Genomic DNA, 22,914 nt, shown 5'->3' on the forward strand with positions numbered 1-22,914 from the left:
TAGTTGCAAACTTAAATGACCCTAATGGTTGTAGAATTTTCTTGCATCTACAAAAGACAGTCCTAGCTGACTGGGCTTAGGAATTTTTCTTCATCTACTTGGGACTTCTTTCCTCCTATCCCTCACTGTCAGATCCCTTGTGCTACCTGACTGCATCTATCCACAGTCTACACACCTAGTTTCTTCTTTGGCTCCAACGCAAAGTCAGAGGCTAGGAGTGAGAAGGTAATCCCCTGTGGCTACATCCCCACAGTAACACCCCCATAGGCCCCATCCTGCTCCTCACCTGAAAGCCCCTGCCATAGCTCCTGGGATGAAATGCCCCGGGTAGCCTTCCTACCTGAAGAAGGAAGAGGAACAAATACTGAGTCCAGATTTCACTTGGAAATTCAGATGATTAATGTGGGTCAGTCCTAGTCTACAGTTCATTGGAACACAGGGACATTTAGAGAAAACATTTGTGGGAGCTTAAAACTGGATTAGTTTTCCTGTTTGTTCATTATTTTTCTCATTATTATGAGTGTTAAAAAAAACCAAAAAAACCACCCAAACTTGAAATTTCACCAATGCTGGATTGTATTGAGGAGGGGAGAACTCACAAGTGCATACTCAATTTCACAGGAACCTGGGGAGTAAGGGAAGAGAATCAAGTGGGCTAGGGCCTGTGGGGAGAAACGTGCAGCTGGGGGCCGGCGGAGACCAAGTACACACAGCCTCCCAAAATGACGGTCTCAAGGGGACAGCACTCATTCTCAGCTGTTCAGGTTCTCTGCGTCTTAAGAAACTCACAACTTTGTCACTTTGAAGATAAATGATGAATGAAAATGGTAAGGGTGGCAGAGATGCAAAGCGGGGCCTGGAATGAAAGGTAACATAAACAGCACAGAAAGCAAGGGCACAGCTACACCAAGATGGAGACTCAGTGCGTGCTTCTTGCTTGTGGCATGACTACAGCTATCCAGGTTCACATGAGATGGCTCAGCATGATGCAACTTACAAATACCACATGTGCAAAATGAACCTAGAAACCAAAGAGAAACCATCACATGAAAAATGCGGGCCACAGAGGCAGGTTCTGTAAGGTTCAGAGTATGTGAGAATACATACTGAGAGTAATCCTTCCAAAATTAATGGAATGCTTTCTAACATAAATTAGAGAATAATGCTTTTTCCATTATTGACGAGTTTCAGAGATACCAAACACACTGCTTATCATGAAAATCCAGTAAAGTACGGATGACCATGAAGATAAATGAGAATCTTAATAATAATTCATTCCTGTGTCCATCAGAGGTGACTGAGTTCAAAAATAATTACAAAGCTCCACATCATCACATCTCAAAACGATTCAAATTACCCTCCCACCAACTGTCACCCAGAGTCTACCTTGACAATATTGGCAGGAGTGGCCCATTTATTTATTTATTTTCGCCCATCTCTGGCTAAGATTTTAAAAACCCAAGTTAGGCTATAAAAGGGTAGCAGTTTCTGTCACTTAGGACATTGTCTTCTCTTGAAACCAGTCACTTGCTACAAGGAAGAAACAGATGGTAATAGAAGTTAGTGACCTTATATCCTAATTCAACAATGACAAAAAATCTTCAGGATTCTTCTATGGCATTAAGAAACATTTTTATCTTACCGAGTTCATTCATTGCATGTCTATGCTCTTCATCAAATGAAAGTTTCATTAGAACACACACAGCAGGACAGATCTGATGTTCAACAGGAGCTGGCACTGAAAAATAAAGTTGACATAAACCATAATGCTTTGTTTTCTCAAAGTAGTGATGTTTATTATACCTAAAAAATACTGAGTTTGCAGATATACTTCTCATGCATGGTAGCTTAGTGAATCAACAAGTATTTGCTGAAGAGATGAATAACTACTATACACATGGAAAGGAAAATACAGGTAAAGGGCTTTCTTTGGTTCTGTAAAAATGTTTACCCCTCACCAGCCTTTCACCAAGTCTGCTGGACTAACTCCCATGTAGGTTTATGCTATAATTCAACTAATAACTTAAAAATTATACTGGTTATTTGAAATAATAAAAACATTTTGGTATAAAACTATTTATTTATAATTTATATTTTCAAAGCTGAAAGGCACATGGCTGTATAGAAATGTATAGAGAAACCTAGTGCAACTCTAGTAGAGAAAGTTTATTATATAGACACCAGATAGTAAATAAAAATTTAAAGGAAAAGTGTCTAAGAAAATGTACTTACACATTTAGTGCTATACATAAAGTTTCAAAACTGTTACTTGAAATAAAAATTGAAAAACCAAGTCTATTTTTCAGAAGTAATAGTATTTATTCTATTTAACTTGTCTGAGAACAGGTATTAAGAGCACACAATACAAGTCATTACATAATTGTGGACAGCCAAAGAAAACAATCCAGAAAGATAATGTTCTCCCAGTAAAGCAACTTATTAATTCTCCCTAGCCCTAGGACAAACAGAAAGGACATTTCTGCTATATTCTTACTGTTGAAAATTTTTTAATTTTAAATAAATTCACCTTTATACCTAACCCTAAGAGAAATCTACTAAATCTTTATAGATCAAGTTCTCATCATCAGTCTTTCTCCTGCTCCCCCAATCAAGATACTGACTCGATAGTCCTTTGCTGTGTGTATGTCTATGTGTGGGTTCTTACCAGGTGAAAGGAGGTCTTACCTTATATACTTACTGCTTTTGGTTCTTCCTACAGGAATGAAGTAACTTATCTCCTCAAGGGTCCCAACTCCCATGATCCCTGCTCCTGGGGGAGAGGGTTTCTCCCTGAGAAAAGAGCTGGGTGGCTGATCACCCCAGCAGCTGGGGCCCCAAGGCCTGAAGACAGGCAGTGAAGTGGGAAGGACACTGGGCTGAGGGTCAGGGGGTCTGGCCTCTGGCCCTGGATCCCCCACCCACTACCTGTGAAGCCACAGGCAAGTCTTTTGGCCTCTCTGAACCTCAGTCTCTTCATCTGTAAAATGAAGATGATAATATCTTCTCTTCCTACTTCACAAGGCTGTTCTAAGGATCAAATAACAGATATAACACAGCTCTGCATCCACTGAGTAAAGCGATATGCAAATATAAGAGAACGGCTTGGTCACTCACAGCTGAAGGAACTTACGTAAAGTCACTTTCCTGAGCTTAATCTCAAGAGAAGGAGAACATAATCGCTCAAGTTCTTTCTAGATCAACTATGCTATGACTGTTTAAGTCTACTTTGATTTTCTGTTATTTTCTGGTTGTACTGTAGTGCACACAACATTTCCCTTTGCTAACTTTTTTTCCTAGGGAAATAGAGAAATTAAGCTTTAAACTATGTGAGCGGTGCAGGTGGCTAATATGAATTTCCCACTCTGATTCATAAAGACACCGTCCTAATTAAAAAACTTTTCATTTCAAAAACTTTTACATTTGCTTTGTCACATGCACCATATGGAACATACTTGGATTTTTGTCCTGGTCCATGCCTTGTTCATGGGCTTCTTGCCACTCCCAACAGGTTTCACAGTAAGCTCGTATCTGTTCCAAAAGATGAAGGACTCGGATTTCACGCCTGCCTCTCTTGTCATCAGGCTGTGAGTGAATGATGTTGTGGAGTGCTGCACTGGCCCTGGCCAGAGCCTCTTTACCGCCCCAGGAATTGCTCAACAACACAGAGTCTTTGTCATTGCCATGTAAAAGCTGGATGAGGAGAGGAAGACATCCAGACTGTCGCATGGATATACAGCTGTCTTGGGAGCTAGACATAGCTAGCAAAGTTCACGACATATCATCCTTATCATGAGTACCAAGCATTGACAACAATGAATACACCATTTCCACCTGTGGGCCAAATGAGTTTAGAAACAAAATTATGACTTTAATAGCCAAAAGCCAACACCAATGAAGTGATGAATGGGATATTAGCTGTAACTCAAACAAAAACAGAAACAAAAACAAAAATCTCTTTCCAGGATGAAGTAATGAGCGTTATTTCAAAATCCATATTGCTATAATCATTATCACCATCTTCTTTATGAGTAAATATTAGTAGTGGTAGTATATAGTCATAAGGAGACAGTAGGTTCTTGCATACCTAAACTGCTATTATCTGGATCAGTGGGTGAAAATCTGTTATCATAATGAAAGACAATCAACTGATTTTTCTCTTTCTCACATCTCCCCCACCCATCACACACACACACACCTACCAACACATACAGAGCAAGAAATGTGGTTTATCTAAAATTCTTTACACAATTAAAAATTTTACTTTTTAAAATCTACAACCATAATCAGTAAAGAGAAAATGTTTTTTAGCAATTACTATTTACTAAGTACTGGTTCTAAGCAATTGCTAACCGTCACCAGATTATAATATTGTTAAAATTATGATATCTCCCTTATACATGTAAAAGTATTTTCTCATAAAGGGATCATATAGGGATGATCCCTGATCATATAGAGATACAAAGTCAATATTCTTATTTAATTTTTTTTAAGCAGCTGGTAAGCATCATTACTCCCTTCCTGTAAATTCCAAGAATTTACTCAGAAGCAGATCAGAAACAGGAAATAGCACCCAGTCATCCTGTCCTGTGATCAACCGCATTTTTTAAAAGCAAGAGCTACTGTGTGAAAGTTGAGGCTATTATAGAAATGCATCATATCTATAAATTAGTGGTTCCAAACCAGGGGCAACTTTAGCCACCTTGAGACTCTTCTGGTAATGTCCTACTATTTGCAAGTGAGCTGTGTGACACAAGCAGGTTACCAGAGTTCTCTGAGGTCCAGCTGTCTCAGCTGCCAAACGGAGTAATTTACCTAATAGGGTTTTCTTTGTGAAGATTAACTAAAGTCACACATGTATACAGGACAGTAGCTGGCATTCAAAAATGTAGTAAGGTCTTAATATTATCATGCAAAAATCACTCCAAAAGGAAATGGTATTCAAGCTGCCAGTTTTCAAGCAATAGTACTCTTATATATTAAAGGTTTTCTTTACAGTAAAAACTACTCGTGTTGGACAGACTGGGGTGGAATTCTAATTTAATTACCATCTTTTTGGCTTTAGTATTCTCACTTAAAAGAGGGGCAAGAATAATACATTCAAAGGGTTTTGGAAAAGATCAGAGATAGTTTACGTACAAGTCTTAGCAGTTACTGGCATATTAGTGATCCCAAGTAGTAACTATTGTGAGTTACTAAAAGGATTAAGTTTTATATTAATAATATCACTGCTACTCTAAAATTCATTTCTTATATCGACATTAGTTATGTAATGCTTTTCCTCAGAGCCATTATATTACTAAAGTAAAGAAAGAGTATGTAGAATATGCTATGAAAACAAGGAAGTATTTAGATGTAATGGAAAATATACTGTTTAAAAAATAGTCCCCGTGCTCCAAATGTAGTGCTTCAAAGGAGGCAGACACAGACTGCATGGGCAGGCGCGAGGGCCCTGGGTCAGAAAACGCTCTGTAAAGAAGGAAAGCCCAAGAAGAGCTCTGCAGGCTGGCGAGGACCCTGAGGGTCACTGTGCAGCAGGGTGGGAAGCGGAGGGCTGCACCACTGCAGCCAGGGCAGCCAGGCAGAAAGTCACGGGGAGGGGAGAGCTCAGGGGGGCGAGCCAGCTGTGGGCTGCACCTCAGGATGCTTGCAGAGACCTGGCTGTCATTTCTTTAAGAGACTGCGATGATGGAAACAAAAGAATACTTAAGCCAAAATTAAAAGAAGCATGAAGAATGTTTTAGTAGAGCACTCAGAGTTCTAGCGACAAGACTCTATAATCCGTTACCTTGGTTCCCAGATGACTGGTCAGCCTTCAAGGAGCTTAATGTGTGCTACTAGAGCTCAAAACACTGGCTGTTTCATGATCTATTCGTGTACTTGACCCCTAGAAATTAAGCAAATTATAGACAGTATAATTTAGATTATAGATAAATATAGCTAGCTTCATGCTAAGATACTCCAAATGAACTGTCTTTAGGGTAAATAGCTAAATATACCATTAAAGTGTGAACATTTATAACTGCTCAAAATGAGTATTTTTATCTATAAACTTGAGTAGAATTTAGAGAAAGACTGAAGGAGGAAAAAAAAAAACTGTTGTAAAAGACAAAGTACAATGTAGAAGAAACCAAACACTGAAGACATTCTAAGAGTAATATTCTTTCCCAAATCAAAAGGCATGAAACCATATTCAGCTAAATATACACTGGCTGGAAGAAAGCCCCATTGAGTGATGAAATGCTTCCCAAGGCCCACTAGACTTCACACTCCAGGATGTCTGGCTCTAGGTGAGTGACCACACCATCGTGGTCATCTGGGTCATGAAGGTCTTTTTTGTGCACTTCTTCTGTGTATTCTTGCCACCTCTTCTTAGCATCTTCTGCTTGTTATGTCCATACCATTTCTGTCCTTTCTTGGTGCAATGCTAGTCTGTAGGAATGTAAGTGAGTAAGACACCCCCACCCTCGCTGCATATGGAGCCTGGACAGGTTGCTCAACATGTAAACACACAGTGCCGTGACGAGCGCAGGTGTGCAGACAGGAGTGGCGGGCACTCAGCTCGGGATTGTAGAGTAAAGGGCTGTCTGACTGTGAACGACAGAGAGGTGTCTCCTTAAAAAAGAGGAGGGTCAGCCACACAGCAGCTCAGATGAGGCAGAGGCCCTAAGCACAGGTCACAAAGAATGTGTACGTGTGTGTGTGCCTGTGAGAGAGAGAGAGAGAGAGAGAGAGAGAGAGAGAGAGAGAGAGAGAGAGACAGAGAAACTGACTCACTTGGAGATTAAGAGCTTCTTCTGATTGCAATAAGGAGGATGGAGTTGAGGGACCAAGACTCAAGATAAAGAGAGCAGGTGGGAGACTTTTAAGGAAATTTTGGCAAAGGGCTGCTTTTGATCTACAGGAGGAAATGAATGACTCCTTATGCTGAAGCAAGCATACTGTCTTTAAGGATATCTAAATACTTTGACTGTTTCTGGTAGTGAGGATGTAACACAACCCGTAAGGAGCCTTGTCTTCTAGAATTCACCACCTTGTGAACTACTCCTGTGGTTAAGTGTAGGCCAGATTTTGTGTAAGGCTTTTAGCGAACAGACTGCTATAGATATGATGAGAAGTCACTTTCAAGATAAGTTTACAAAAACTGTGGCTTCCATCCTGGACACCCTCTCTTGTTCTTCTCTGAGGGATTGCCAGATACTACACTATGAACTGCTCTTTGCAGAGGCCTTGGTGGCAAGAAATGATACCACTGGCCGACAGCCTGGACATCTCAGGCCTGCTAACAGTCATATGGTGAGTTTAGAAGCAGATCCTCCCCTCATCAAATCTTGAAATGACTGTGGCCCCAGCCAACATGGCGACTGCAGCCTATGAGAGACCCTGAACCAGAGGCACTCAGCTAAGCTGCACCAGGATTCCTGACCTACAAAGACAATAAATGGTTGCTGATTTAAGCTGCTAAATTTGTCAGGCAGCAATAGATAACTAACATATTGTTTGAAACAGAAGAGAAACAAGAGGTTACATTACAAAGCAAGGAAAAACCCATGTCTACGATGAAACATGTTCTGACATTCATTTCAGTGTAGACATCAATCACCTTTAAGCTTCAGACTTAGTATCTTTCTATATAGATTCTTGATTTTGGGACACTCTCCACTCTGCTCTCCCAAACTCTCTAGCTAGAAACCTAGATGGATTTATTATAAGGAGATTCCAAGAGAACATTCCCATACCCATACTACCTATAAGCCAGAACTTGAGTCTTGAGAATCTTTCCTGGGCCTTTTTATTATGATTAAGTCTGCACCAACATCCTTCAGAGGGACCAGAGAAGCAGTAACCTGTAAGAAATGGTTATCGTTGTTCGGTCGCTAAGCCAAGTCTGACTCTCTGTGACCCCATGGACTGCAGCATGCCAAGCTGTCCTTCACTATCTCCTGGAGTTTACTCAAACTCATGTCCTTTGAGTTGGTGATGCCATCCAACAATCTCATCCTCCTTTGCCCCCTTCTCCTCTTGTGCTCAATCTTTCCCAGCATCAGGGTCTTTTTCAATGACTTGCCTCTTTGCATCAGGTGGCCAAAGTATTGGAGCTTCCGGATCAGTTCTTCCAATGAATATTCAGGGTTGATTTCATTTACTATTGACTGGTTTGATCTCCCTGTAGTCCATGGGACTCTCAAGAGTCCTCTCCAACACCACAGTTCAATTCTTCACAGTGAAGCATCAATTCTTCACTGCTCAGCCTTCTTTACAGTCCAAATCTCTCATCCGTATATGACTACTAGAAAAACCATAGCTTTGACTATGTGAACCTTTGTCAGCAAAGTGACGCCTCTGCTTTTTAATATGCTGTCTAGGTTGGTCATAGCTTTTCACCCAAGGAGCAAGTGTCTTTTAATTTCATGGCTGCAGTCACCATTCGCAGTGATTTTGGAACCCAAGAAAATAACATCTGCCACTGTTCCCACTTTTCCCATCGACTTGCCATGAAATGATAAGACAGGATGCCATGATCTTCATTCTTTGAATGTTGAATATTAAGCCAGCCTTTTCACTCTCCTCTTTCACCTTCATCAAGCGGTTCTTTAGTTCCTCTTCACTTTCAGCCATTAGAGTGGTATCATCTGCATATCTGAGGTTGCTGATATTCCTTCCAACAATCCTGATTCCAGCTTGTGAGTCTCCTAGCCTGGCATTTCTCATGATGTACTCTGCATATAAGTTAAATAAGCAGGGTGACAATATACAGCCTTGATGTACTCCTTTCTAGATTTTTAACCAGTCTGTTGTTTCATGTCTGGTTCTAACTGTTGCTTCTGACCTGCATCTCCTTTTCAACACACATTAGAATCAAGCACTTCTCTATCTTCTGGTCCTCCTTTATCCACCTTTCAATATCCACTGCCATCAGAGGCACTCAAATGTGTGCCGAGGGGCCCAAGAAGGACTATGCCTGGCAGTTCAATCAGTACAGCTGGGACACAGTCAATTTCAACTACACTTGCTGGGTACAAATCCCTCTTCTATTATCTACTTGCTCACTTTAGGAAGGGACTCAAAAAACAGTATTTTTCTGAGAAAACAAAACAAAACAAAACAAAGTGACTCTAAGAAGTTCACCATAAAGGTAGCAACAGTCTCCAACTCTCTGTGAAACTGTGTAAGAGGGAGAAGAAGCAAAAGAAGCAAGCACCCTCCTCACCTTGCCTTTTTTCATACAGATGGTACACGGAAGTGGCCCAACAGTAGATGAGAAGTTTCTCTTTATTAAAGTACTACAGCTAATTCTACAACCCTTAGTGAATTAATAAAGGTAGACATTAAGTATAAATGCTGTGAATATCACAAAAAGATGTTATGTGCTTTCTGGTGGAAGACCACTATGCTACCTATGAAAGTCTCAGGCATAGAATGAGGGCCTGAGACCAAATCTGATCACATTGCTAGACCCAATACCAATTTACAGGGAATACAGAAGACAGAGAGATAGGTCAAACTTCACCATGCAGATGTTCCTAGCAAAATTCAGACTATGGAAAACTTGAGAAGACAAATAACTTTGGTTATTCAATAAATATACAGCAAAAATCTAAGAGACAAAGAAGAAATCTATAGATTAAAAGAAACTTCAAAGACACACTAACCAATCTCTGTGCATGGACTTTATCTGGCCCTTGTGTCACATAAATTTAAAAATTATGACATTTACGAAGCAACTGCAAATTTGAAATCTGATGCTACCGAGGAACTACTGTTAGTTTCTTTGGGAGTGTAATAATGGCATAATAGTTATGTATTCTAGGTGTCCTCTGGCTGCAGGACTGCTTTAGCAATTCTGGGCCTTTTGTAGTTCCATAGAAATTTTAGTATTATTTGTTCTAGTTCTGTGAAAAATGTCATAGGCATCTTGACAGGAATTGCATTAAATCTGCAGAGTGCTTTGGGACTTCGGACAATACTACCAAGCTACAGTAATCAAAACAGCATGGCATTTGTACAGAAACATGACAGATAGACACACAGACCAAAAGAACAGGATAGAGAACCCAGAAGTAAACCCACATACCTACAGTCAGTTAATCCTTGACAAAGGAGATAAGAACACACAACGGAGAAGAGACGGTCTTTTCAGCCAGTGACACTAGGAAAGCTGGACAGCTACATGTAAATCAGTGAAGTCAGCACACACCCTCACACCATAAACAAACAAGCCCCCAAAATCCCTCAAATTGTTTTAAAGACATAAGTATAAGACATGATACCATAAAACTTCTGGAAGAAAACATAGGCAAAATAGTCTCATAGTCTCAAATTATAGCAATATTTTCTTAGATCAGTCTCCCAAGGGAAAACAAATAAAAGCAAAAATAAATAAACGGGACCTAGTCAAACTTAAAAGATTTTTTTCCAGTAAAGAAAACTATCAACAAAACAGAAACACAGCCTACAGACTGGGAGAAAATATTTGATTGACAGTCAATATCCAAAATGTACAAACAGCTCATACAACTCAGTATCAAAAAAATAAAAATAAAAAATAAAAGCAACAAAAATCAAAGGATGGACAGAAGACCTAAACAGACATTCCTTCAAAAGGCATACAGATAGCCAACAAATCATGAAAAGATGCTCAACATCACTGATTACTGAGAAATTCAAATTAAAAATGGCCACCATCAAAGCAAAAAGTCTGGAGAGCATGTGGAGAAAAGGAAATCCTTCTACACTGTTAGTGGGAATATAAATTGGTACAGCCACAATGAAAACCGGTATGGAGGTTTCTTAAAAAACTAAAAATAGAGTTACCACATGATCCAGCAATCTCACTCCTGGGCATAAATCCAAAAAAGATGAAAACTCTAATCTGAAAAGATAAATGCACCCAAATGTTCACAGCAACACTATTTATATTAACCAAGACCTGGAAAGAACCCAAGTACCCATCAACAGATGATGGTTTTAAGAAGATACAATGGTTTAAGAAGTCACAAAAAAGAATGAAATACTGCCACTTGCAGCACCATGGATGGAGCTAGAGAATGCCATACTAAGTGAGGGAGTCAGACAAAGACAGACATTATATGAGATCACTTATATGTACAGTCTAAAAAATAATACAAATATATCTACACACAAAACAGAAATAGACTCACAGACACAGAAAACAAACTTACGGTTACCACAGATGACAGAGAAGGACAAATTAAAGGTATGGGATCAACAGATATAAATAATCCAAAAAATATGTATATGTTACTGAATCACTTTGCTGTAGAGCTAAAACTAACACAATAATGTAAATCAACTGTATTTTCAATTTAAAAGAAAGTATTCTTAGACACAGAAAACAAACTTATAGTTATTAAAGGGGAAATGGGAGGAGGGATAAATTAGGAGTATGGGATTAACAGATACATACACTTTGATATATATAAAATAAACAAGGATTTACTTTATAGTATGTGCATGTGTGCATGCTAAGTCGCTTCAGTCACATCCAACTCTTTGTGACCCTATGGACCATAGCCCGCCAGGCTCCTCTGTCCGTGGGATTCTCTAGGCAACAACACTGAAGTGGGTTGCCATGCCCTCGAGATCTACCCAACCCAGGGATCAAACCCGCAGCTCTTTTGTCTCCTGCACTGGCAGGCAAGTTCTTTACCACTAGCACCACCTGGGAAGCCCTAGGGAATTTTATTCAATATCTTGTAATAACCTAAAATGGAAAAGAATTGGAAAAATACAATATAACTGAATCACTTTGCTGTATACCTGAAACTAACAATGTTAGGAATCAACTACATTTCAATTAAAAAAATGTTATATTCTGTAAATACACAGTGAAGTATTTAATATTTAAGCAAAAAATGATGATGTCTGGGATCTTTTCCAAAAATAAAATCAGAGGACAAAGTATATAGGGTACCTGCAGATTACTCTATTACTCTGTTTGCCTCTGTATATATTTGAAATTTTCCATAATAACAGGCTTAAAAACATATTATTGGCAGTGGAAAAGGTTCTCCTACCATTTCATCTCTTTCCCAGTCTTGTTTGAACTTCATCACTACTTACTGGTTGTCTCACTAGAGATCTGGTTCTAAACATTAAATGGAAAAGCTGAGATCGATTCATAAATGAATTACACATAAAGTTATATACTAAGCAAGTAGGGATCTAGCCCATATAATTTATTTCTAGCTTTCTCTTTTCATTTAACATTCAAGGGAGATTAATCACAGATCAAAAATCCCTCTTTCTAGAAGGGATGTTAGTTATCCCTTCCAACCTACATATATTCATTGCTATTATCTACTATTTATTTATCAGGGACTGTGGGGATATAAAAATGAATAAAACTGGAAAGAATCTTTGTCTTTCTGGAGCTTACAATTTAGTAGGGAGAACAGAAATAACCACATAAATAAATATAAAACTGCAAATGTGGTCTTCAAGGTGAGAAGAACAAGCGAGGACAGCCTGTAATGGGATGTGAACAGTTCAAGCCTCTTGAGAGAAATCACGCTAAAGTTCAGACACACACAAACTGCTGTTAACTGAGTGAAGTGGGATGAGAAGGCACAAGAGGGAACGGGCAGATGGTGTGCAGGCTGCAGCAGAGGAAGCCGTCAAGGGGAAGTCCTGAAGGGCCAGCGTGGCAGGCGTGCTGAGAGCAAAGGGTGACAGACAGCTGGCAAGTTTAGGCAGGAGCCAGGTTATACAGGTCGTAGTAAGGCTTGTCTTTTTCTGAGAATCAATGGATGCCAACAAAGGATTTTACCAAGAGGGTGATTTACTCGTGAAAGATCATTCTGGCAGAGTGGCTGTGGGCAGGAAACCAGGTGAGGTACAATGAACTTCCTTCCCCAAGGGCACTAGGGCAGGAGCTTGATGGATCATATTACTGTGATTCTGAGAAAGTCAAAGAGATTATTTTCAGTTTTGTTAGTGTCAACTGTTTTGTCTCTGGAGCAAATAACAAAAGAAATGAACAAACCCCAAGAGTCTGACAGGTAAAGGGATTTTGGCATAACTGGATCACAGTCTCACAGACACACCTCTTATCTACATTAAGATCTGGAAGTAGCTGTAGCGTCATTAATGTGATTTTGGTTTTTGTCTTGTAAGTTTGTTATGATTTTATCGCACACTAAAGTCTTACATTTTTAAATGAAGCCTATGGTTCTTTTATGGTTTCCTACTCACTTCATGATTATAAAAACTCTATGCTCATTTCCTTAACTTTTAATATTTCTAACAGTTTTCATTTGGGGGACTTCCCTGGTGATTCAGTGATTAAGAATCTGCCTTCTAATGCAGGGGATGCGAGTTTGACCCCTGGTCTGGGAACTAAGATCCCACATACTGCAAGGCAACTAAGTCCGAGGGCCACGACTTCTGGGCCTGCACGGCGTAACAGAAGATCCCGCATGCCGCAGGGAAGAAGATCTCACATGCCACGACTAAGACACAACATAGGTAAATAAGTAAACTGTTTTTTAAAGTTTTCATCTTTGACATTAAATCTAATATATTCAGAGTTAAATTCTGATATAAGAAATGAGATAAGAATTCAATTAAAAAAATAAATATTGAGCTTATTGGCTAGGTGAGGCTTTAAAGGATATAATAATTGAAATATGACCCCAAAGTATTAATAGTGGGTCTTAATCCTAAAGCAAAAAAAAAAGATTTTTGTCAAGAAGACAGAACTTCTTTCTACATATGTGTAGGAACACATGATAATCTCAGAGAACTCCCTAAGTAGTAGACAAAGAACCCAAATGTACTATTGGAATATAATTTTTTTTTGCCCTAATTTACCATCTGTAGAGTATTATCCAGTACAATGTGGACCAGTAATATTAAAATGAAGTATATTTTTGTTTAAATGTGGTAAATTTAAATATTTAAATTAAGTATGAGACATTTTAAGCTTTAAATTTTAATGAACTAATAGAACAAATAAATAGTATCATTAAAAGTAATCTATAGGCACTAAAGGAATATTTTATATCAACAGTAAGAAAATTTCCTTAAAATCAACTTAGTTGAAACTGTATTTTAAAAAATCATTCATTTAAAACATAAAATATTGCTTGAAAAAATGTGGAGAATACAGAACACTCCAAAGAAAAATACTCATTAGGATACATTCCAATCAAACTCTAATAGAAAACTGATGGCAGCACAACAAGATAATGTTCTACATTTTAAAAAATTGTCTTCCATAATTTTGCTAAAGATGATAATAGTAAATATGACTAGGGTATTTATTTACTTTTATTTTAATGGGCATTAGAATTGTTTATTTAAATGCTAGGTTTCTATAATCCTGGAATACAACTGAAGATGAAAATATTAACTCTTTATGATTTTTTTAAAAAACACAAAAATATCTTAGAATGCCACAGAGAAAGAGCAAATCTATTCAATGCAAGCAGTAATAACTAGGTCAAATCACATATGACCAAAATGCAGCTTAGTATTTATTTTTCAAAGAAACTCTACTCACATTAATCATTTTAGGCTAAAACAGAGACACATACTTTAGAGCTATAAAATATACTTGGAAATTTGAAAGCTTCATAGTTAAATATAATAAAGAAAAATGACATAGCATTTTAGTACTGAATTCTTCTGGAGATATCCATTTAGGAAGGAAACAGGTCATGTGAGAATCATCTCACTCAGTATTTCTTTTAAAATATTTAAATAGTTAACTAGAAAAGAAATTAATAAAATAATCTATTTACCTGACCGCTACCCACAGTTGCCATGTTGATTTCTGCCACTCCTTGACCTTCATTCTGCCGTTCGGCTTCATGTGAGCCAGCTTCATGCTTGCTCTGAGATGACCTCTGTTAATATGGAGTTAACATCAATACATACAAAAACGGTGCATGCTTTCTCAGCCCACAGCTTTCCTTCTTTCTTGCTCTAAAGCTCTGAAGGCCTCAATGACACAGGTTCACAAAAGCACGGAGCTGCACTCCATAGCCTCCAGCGGGCTGTCAGCTGCCTGTCTCGGTCACAGCAAAGTGAAGTGTGTCCCTCGAACACTAGGGCTGCACAAGACAAAGGGTTTTCTGAGACCCACAGAAACACCATCCTCCACCAGCTGTGCTCACATCACTATCGGGGACATAACCCAACTAGAGCAAATAACTGTCTTTTCCGCAAGGTCACATGGTTCTGGTATTTAATAGAGCTGCAAATATAGCAGTTACTATAGCTTATAAATACCTTCTATGTAAGTATATTTATACTTACACACACATATATTTTTATATACATCTGCTAATAAAAGTAATATGAAACCAACAGATAAGCTCTTAGATTCTAATATGAATAAAACCAAAACCTTTTCTAATGTAACCACCATCTGTTAGGTAAAGTGAAAGGGCAAGATTATATCCAGTAAAAGCAGTAATTTCAAGACAGATTATATCTAGTACAAAGCAGTCACTTTGAAAACTATCACCACAGAATCAAAGAAAGAAAATAATCAAGTATCTTTTATAGAAACAATTACCAGTGTGCCTCCTCTAGGAACATTATAGGCAAAATTAAAAATTACACATTAAAAATTGTGACATAATAATGGAAAACTATGTTACAAAATGGCTTCCACTGGAATTTATTTAAACATAAAGCTTTCCTAGACCATTTAAAATGTGACTTTAAAATAATTTACATATACTATTTCCATCAATAAACAAGTGTAAGTTATACATAGGCAAAAGAGAAGTAGTCCCAATAATTCAGAAACAAGAAAAAACAGTACCTTGGGAAAGTGATACCATAAAATTCAACAAAATCATCTAAAGCAGAGAATACAAAGTCAGTGAAGAGAAAAAATGAATCAACGAGCACTAAATCTACAAAGATTTGACACTGACATCACTGAAGATGTCAATATAAAAGTAATTATTGAGTATGTGCTATGTCAGTTACTTGCAATAGGGCTGGAGAACACAGTACTGACAAACCCAGGCATCGTTCAACGCACTCTTCCAGATTTAGTCTAGTCAGGGATGCTATCAAATAATGAAAGAAACAACAGTAAAGTTAAACACTTCGACAAGCACTCTGAAAAAAGAGCACAAGTTGCTTATAAGGATATATAACAGAGGGACATCAGACATTGTGGGAGTCGGGGGAAGTGCTCTCTTAGGAAGTATTGTTTGGACTGAGATCTAAAATATAAACAGGAGTTCTAGGAAACGGGATATGGCAGAGGATGAAGGAAACAGAGACCACATGCAAAAATTTAGGGAAATAGAGACCATATGCAAAGGAGCTGTGATGGGAGAAACGTGGTTTGCTCTAGGATATCAAAGAATTACAGTGTGAAGAGTAGAACAGAGAGATGGTTAAAAAAAGGAACTTAATGATTTTGTTGAATTTTAGTGTGATTCTCAGATGGCACTCATGCCCCCACATAACCAATACTCTAAAGGAAAAAGGTGCATGTATTCTGATCGTTTAAACTCAAATTTTGAATGGTCTAAGAAGATGGGAAACACAAGAGATCAACTTGCAGACTAAATATTAAAGTAAGTGGGAGATGACAGTCCTTTACACCCAGGGAAGCACTGATGCTTGGAGACAGAGGTCAACCTGAAGGACTGCACGACAGACTGGATACAGTGAGTGGAAGAAGAGATCTGGGGTCACAAACTACTCTTCTGTTTCTTAGCTCACACAGCTGAATAATGGTGGTACCATTCATGGAGACAGATAATACTAAAGGAGAAGGAGGATTTGGAGGATGTGGGGGTCACAAGGAGGACTTAGGAGGAGACCATCATTAGTTGTGCTTTGGTTACGTTGGATTTAAAATGCCTTTAAGACAATTCACCCACTTTAAGTGTACAACTCAATGACATTGAATAAACTTACCAAGAATCACTATATTTCAGTTTTAGACCATTTTCATCATTCTAAAAAGATCCTTCATGCTCATTTATAGGTAATCCCCATTCCCACTCACAGCTCCAAGTAACTATGACTCTGCTCTGTAAACTCGCCTTTTCTGTACGTTTATTGTAAATGGAATATACGGACTTACATGTCTAGCTACTTTTACTCAGTATAATGTTTTTGAGGTTCACCTCAGTTATAGTGTGTGTCAACAATTTGTTCCTTTTAATTGCCGAGTAGTATTACATTGTAACGGTATACATTTTATTTATTGATTTACCAGTTGATACACTTTTGCATTTTTCTACTTTTGGGCTACTGTGAATAATACTTCCATGAATATTCAAATTAAAGTCTCTGTGTGGACATATGTGCTCATTTCTCTTAGATAGCTAGAAGTGGAATTGCTGGGTCATATGGTAACTATACCTTTAATACTTTAGATAACTGCCAAACTTTTCCAAGTGGCTGAACCATTTTACATTCCCATCAGCAACATATGACAGCTTCTATTTATCCACATCCGTGCCAATGCTTATTGTTTTCCTCACGATTACAGCCATCCTAGTGAGTATAGAGTGATATAGCATTGTGGTTTTAACTTGACTTCCTTAACATCCAATGATGTCGAGCCTATTTTCATGTGCTTATTAGCCATTCCTATGAATTTTTCTGGTGAAATGTGTATTCAAATCTTTAGCCCATTTGTAAGTTGGGTTGTCTCTTTATTAATGAGTTATAAGAGTACTCTGCATGGGATTTTAAAAACTATTTCTCATTGGCTATTTTCTAGAGACTATTAAATCATGCCACAATTTTCCTTATAGCTCCCATCTTTTGGGGCCCCTCCCCCCCAAATGGTATACATTTGTCAGTAAATAACCTATAGAATACAAAAGAAAGTGGTAGGACTGGTTGCCTCATGTACCCTCTTGGAACTTCTGAGATTTGAATCAAGTGCAATAGTTATATCATCTGAGTTATATCCTGCATCTAGATCTTAAACCAGAATTGTTAGCAGGTAGGGCAAAGATAGTGTTATAAGATGCTTCATGGTGGAGAAATTATTTGGCAGACATCTTTTCTTCTCAGTACTGTATGTGAACTAATTTATGAGTATCTGATCCCGTTTTCTCCATTTTCTAGCTTCTCCTTCTGATAGTAATAAAGAAACAGCAAACAGTAAAATTAAAAACCTTTCTTTCTTAAATAAGACATGATACCTTCTTTTAGTTTATATTCACTGAATAAATGTAACGACTTAAGGCTATGAAAAATATGGCCATTTTTATAACAAAAAGAAACAAGAATAGACTAGGTTATGGTGGTAGACAGTTGGTCCCAAATCCAATGATATAAATGAAATCTTGAACAGATAAAAAAACACAAACAAGCCCCCAACCTGCAATAAACTTATAATTGTACTGATAATGAGAACTATTATTAACAAATGACAGTTTTTCTTAGGAATTTCTAGAGGCCAGAATGTTGGTAACGTTTGGAAATGTACTGACAGTGAGTATATTATACCAGGCAAATGATGACCAAAAGAAGCCCCGTGCAGCAATACTAACAGCAAAGAAGGCTATTTAACACACATGAAAGAGTCAATCAAGTAGAAAAAATAAGTGTAAATATTGATTTAGAAATTTAAAAAAAAACAACCCTGTTGATGCAGCCAAACAGTAAAAATCATAATACAAGAAAGATGGTGAATAAAAGCTAACTATAACTAAAGAAGCTAGAAAAACAACAGCAAACACTCAAAGCAGAAAAAATATATATAAAAAGAAAATATAAATGCAGTGCTGCTCAATAAAAAACAAAAGTTGCCTCTCTAAAAACAGTTTTAAAAATAGAGTATAGTAATTTTGATCAAGGGGAAAAAAAAACAAAACACCACAGATAAACTACCCTGGAAACCCAAAGGGGCCATAATAACCAGAATGCCACATACAGCAATGCCAATGACATTGAAAAAGGAGTAAAGAGATAGTTTTGTTTTAGTTTGGAAAGAAAAAAACAGTACTGAAGAGTTAATATTGCAAAAAGGACACAGTCTGTATATTACAAATATTTGGTTCATACTGACTTAAAACATCCAGATTAAACTACTTTTAGCAATATGACTATTACACTGAACTTGACTACTTAGCAAGTACATGTTTCTACATATTTCAAATTCAAATGTACTGAAGCCAAAGCTTCTAAGAGATTTAAAAAGCAAGGCATGCATGACCAGAGTCTTAAAAGACACTGTTTTCAAAATTATACTTTTTGACATTAGAATTAGTTGTCTTCTCTGTGTGTAAATGGGCTTGCACTAAGTTTCTGCCTCCAAACAGAACTGTTCATTATCCAGTCAGATTCTCAGGGCTGGCAGTAAGTGCTGTTGCTGTGGTTTACTTGCCAAGTCATGTCCGACTCTTTTGCAACCCCATGGACGGTAGTCCACCAGGTGTCTCTTTCTACTGGATTTACTAGGGAAGACTACTGGGGTGGGTTGCCATTTCGTTCTCCAGGGAATCTTCCCGACCCAGTGATAGAACCTGCGTCTCCTGGGCTGGCAGGCGGATTCTTTACCATCGAGCTACTTGGGAAGCATGCTGGTGATGAAAGGACACGTCAGATTTGTTTCGCATACAAAAGTTTTCTCTCACTCTAAAAGCTGTGCAGCTACTATAAAAACATTACAAAACTGGCCAAACTAAGAAAACAAGGAGGTATTAGCAGTGGTTACCTGCCTTTTCATATTATTTCTGAAAGACTGTTTGTGCATATTAAAAAATGGGATCAAAGTGTACATACTATTTTGTATCTCATAAACATTTTAAAATATCAACAAGCACTTCATCATGTTTTTAGTAATTATAGTTAGAAAAAAGCACTAGGTTGATATTTCATTCTTTGCATTCTCTTCTTTTTTCCTGTATGATCTGGAATGTGAGTCTCAATCTGGCTGCATATTAGAAACTTTGCATTGGTATATCCCCAAATACTGAGCCAATTTTTCCTAGCAACAATTCTGTATTGTTCAATGAGGACTTTTATTCAACACTTTTTGCTCTTATTGCAGAGAGACAGGTCATCCTGTAGTTGACTTAAGAAGAAATACTTTATTTTCTCTGAGCCTCCCACATGCTATTTTTCCTTATTCAGCAATAGTTCATTTAAGTTCCATGTAGGTTTTCTTTTTATTTACCCATAAACAAAGTGACAAGTGCCCAAATTCAGTGGCTATAAACAGATAGCTGAAGGGATGGTTTTTTATACCCCATCCTTCTGTGTAGTGATCAAAACCAAATTTCAGCTGAAGAGCTGACAAATATGGTTTTAACCCCCTTTTTAATCCTCATTTCCAGAAGTACCTAGTGTAACCAACTCTGGAAACTTTCAGGACTCCACAGTGTAAAATGAGTTGCTTTGTGACCTCCTACTGCTCACTCTGGGGTCAGCTCTCTACCATAATCTAGAAGAATTGTTTGTTTATCTGCTTTGCAGTTCTCCAAATTTTATTGTCACCTTCCCTGGTATTTGTGCTTTTTCATTTTACCCTTTTACTGTCATTTTAATGAAGTTTGTAAAGTAAGCACAGATAAATGTATATGATCAACTTTTACTATGGATTACACAAGGAGATAGCTTATTTACAAACTGTTAGTAGCCAAATTATATGTAAACAGATAACTGAAGTAAGGTATCTATTTATGGCTCTATAAGCTTTAATTGCATAAAAGTTATGAAGAAATCATACTAGTATAGATTTTTGAAATCTATACTTAATTTAATGAAAAAGCTTATCAAGTGTCTCAATTCTCTAGAGCATCTATTTCAATGACGCCATGCTAATTATACATATTTTCTTTTCTTAGAACAACCACCTATCATTATAACTACAAACAAAAGAGACAATTCACTAACCTTCGGTTGCTTGGGACTGTAAAAGCTGTCGTATACGAAGTATGTCCTTTTCTATTTGTTGAATTCTGGTTATTCTTCGCTAAAATAAAATAAGTAACCAAGTTAGATCTATTTTTATTAAAAAAAAACATTAGTTTTTAATATTAATTTAACATTAACCATTCTATGGTTACCATTTAAAAGTAGGATTATATCAAATCATTCTTTTTTCTATGCCAAGTCATTCTTATGTGAGAATTAGATACATATACATATACATATTCATATACTGAGGACATCAGTGCATCAGTTCAACTTTTTAACATATCTAACTTTATAAAACAGATCCCTAAATTTAGGAAAACTGTACAAATGCAAGTTATGTATCTACTTGGACCATAAAGAAAGGTGAGGGCTGAAGAACTGATGCTTCTGAACTGTGGTGTTGGAGAAGACTCTTGAGAGTCCAGTGGACCACAAGGAGATCCAACCAGCCCATCCTAAAGTCCTGAATATTCACTGGAAGGACTAATGCTGAAACTGAAGCTCCAATACTGTGGCCACCTGATGCGAAGAGCCAACTCACTGGAAAAGATCTTGATGCTGAGAAACATTGAAGGCAGAAGGAGAAGGGGACAACAGAGGATAAGATGGTTAGATGGTATCATGGATTTCAACGGACATGAGTTTGAGCAAACTCAGGGAGACAGTGAAGGACAGGAAAGCCTGGCAATGCTGCAGTTCACAGAGTAGCAAAGACCTGGACATGACTGAGCAACTGAACAACACATGATACATAACAGTGTGAAACTGGTATATAAAAGCTGTTCTCAAAAACTTTCAAAAAGAAAATTACATCTGAATTTAAACTTTTATATTAATTCAGATGTCAGTTCAGTATAATGAGTTTATGTAAAGTATGGCATCCTGTAAAGAGAAAGAGCATCTGCTTTTTTTTAAGAAGCACCAGTACGTAAACAATAAGAACAATCTTCCCTAAAGTTATTCCTATTACAGGTCAGCAGTACCTTTCAGAGTTAGCTTTCCCAAATACTTCAGCTAAACATTACTCCAAACACTAAAGATCACAATGATGGTAGGAGTTATTGCTTCCCCCATATACTGAGATCTTCAAGTGAACACAAAGCAGTAACTACAGATCAAACAATGTGGAAGTGAAAAATGTGGGAAATGTTTTAAAAATAAGTACTGCCAATATTTTATCATCAACTGCCAGAATTCCATAGTTGACACCGTAACATTGGTATAAGAAACTGTATTGTAAGAGTAATTGTTTCAATGAGGAAAAAGTGTCAGAAAATAGACGGAGTGATTTGCAAACTTTTTATGATTATGCACCCATCAATGAAAGATTTTTGAGCATGTATACTTCAATAGATAATTAAAGTATTATAACAAATAGCTTTAAGTATATACAGCTAAAAAGCTTACATACAAAACTTACCCTTGAATCATACATAGTTTTGTTTAAATACAATGTCCTTATGATTTTATTGCCATAGTAGGAATCATTATTGTTGCTGTTTTTTGGAAAAGTTCAAAACAGATGTGCTCACCAAAAAAGAAACCTTCCTCTCTCAGTCCCTCAGTTGTATCACTACAACTATGCTAATTCTCTATCACAATTCTGAAAATAGTGAACTTAAGGTAAATAATCACACTCCTCTCTCACGCTAGTAAAGTAATGCTCAAAATTCTCCAAGCCAGGCTTCAGTAATACATAAACTGTGAACTTCCAGATGTTCCAGCTGGTTTTAGAAAAGGCAGAGGAACCAGAGATCAACCTGCCAACATCCGCTGGAACATCGAGAAAGCAAGAGAGTTCCAGAAAAACATCTATTTCTGCTTTATTGACCATGCCAAAGCCTCTGACCGTGTGGATCACAAAAAACTGTGGAAAATTCTGAAACAGATGGTCACACCAGGCCACCTGACCCACCTCTTGAGAAACCTATATGTAGGTCAGGAAACAACAGTTAGAACTGAACATGGAACAACAGACTGGCTCCAAATAGGAAAAGGAGTACATCAAGGCTGTATATTGTCACTGTGCTTATTTAA

General features: G+C 37.5%; 1 pseudogene; it reads right to left on the minus strand.

Moving 5' to 3' along the window:
- Window positions 1-389: 389 nt before the first annotated feature.
- On the minus strand, window positions 390-22,195 carry LOC136164259 (adenomatous polyposis coli protein-like; annotated as a pseudogene).
- Between the last annotated feature and the right edge of the window lie 719 nt (window positions 22,196-22,914).

This window comes from Muntiacus reevesi, chromosome 3 (genome assembly GCF_963930625.1).
Source record: "Muntiacus reevesi chromosome 3, mMunRee1.1, whole genome shotgun sequence".
In the NCBI taxonomy this organism is placed as follows: Eukaryota; Metazoa; Chordata; class Mammalia; order Artiodactyla; family Cervidae; genus Muntiacus; species Muntiacus reevesi.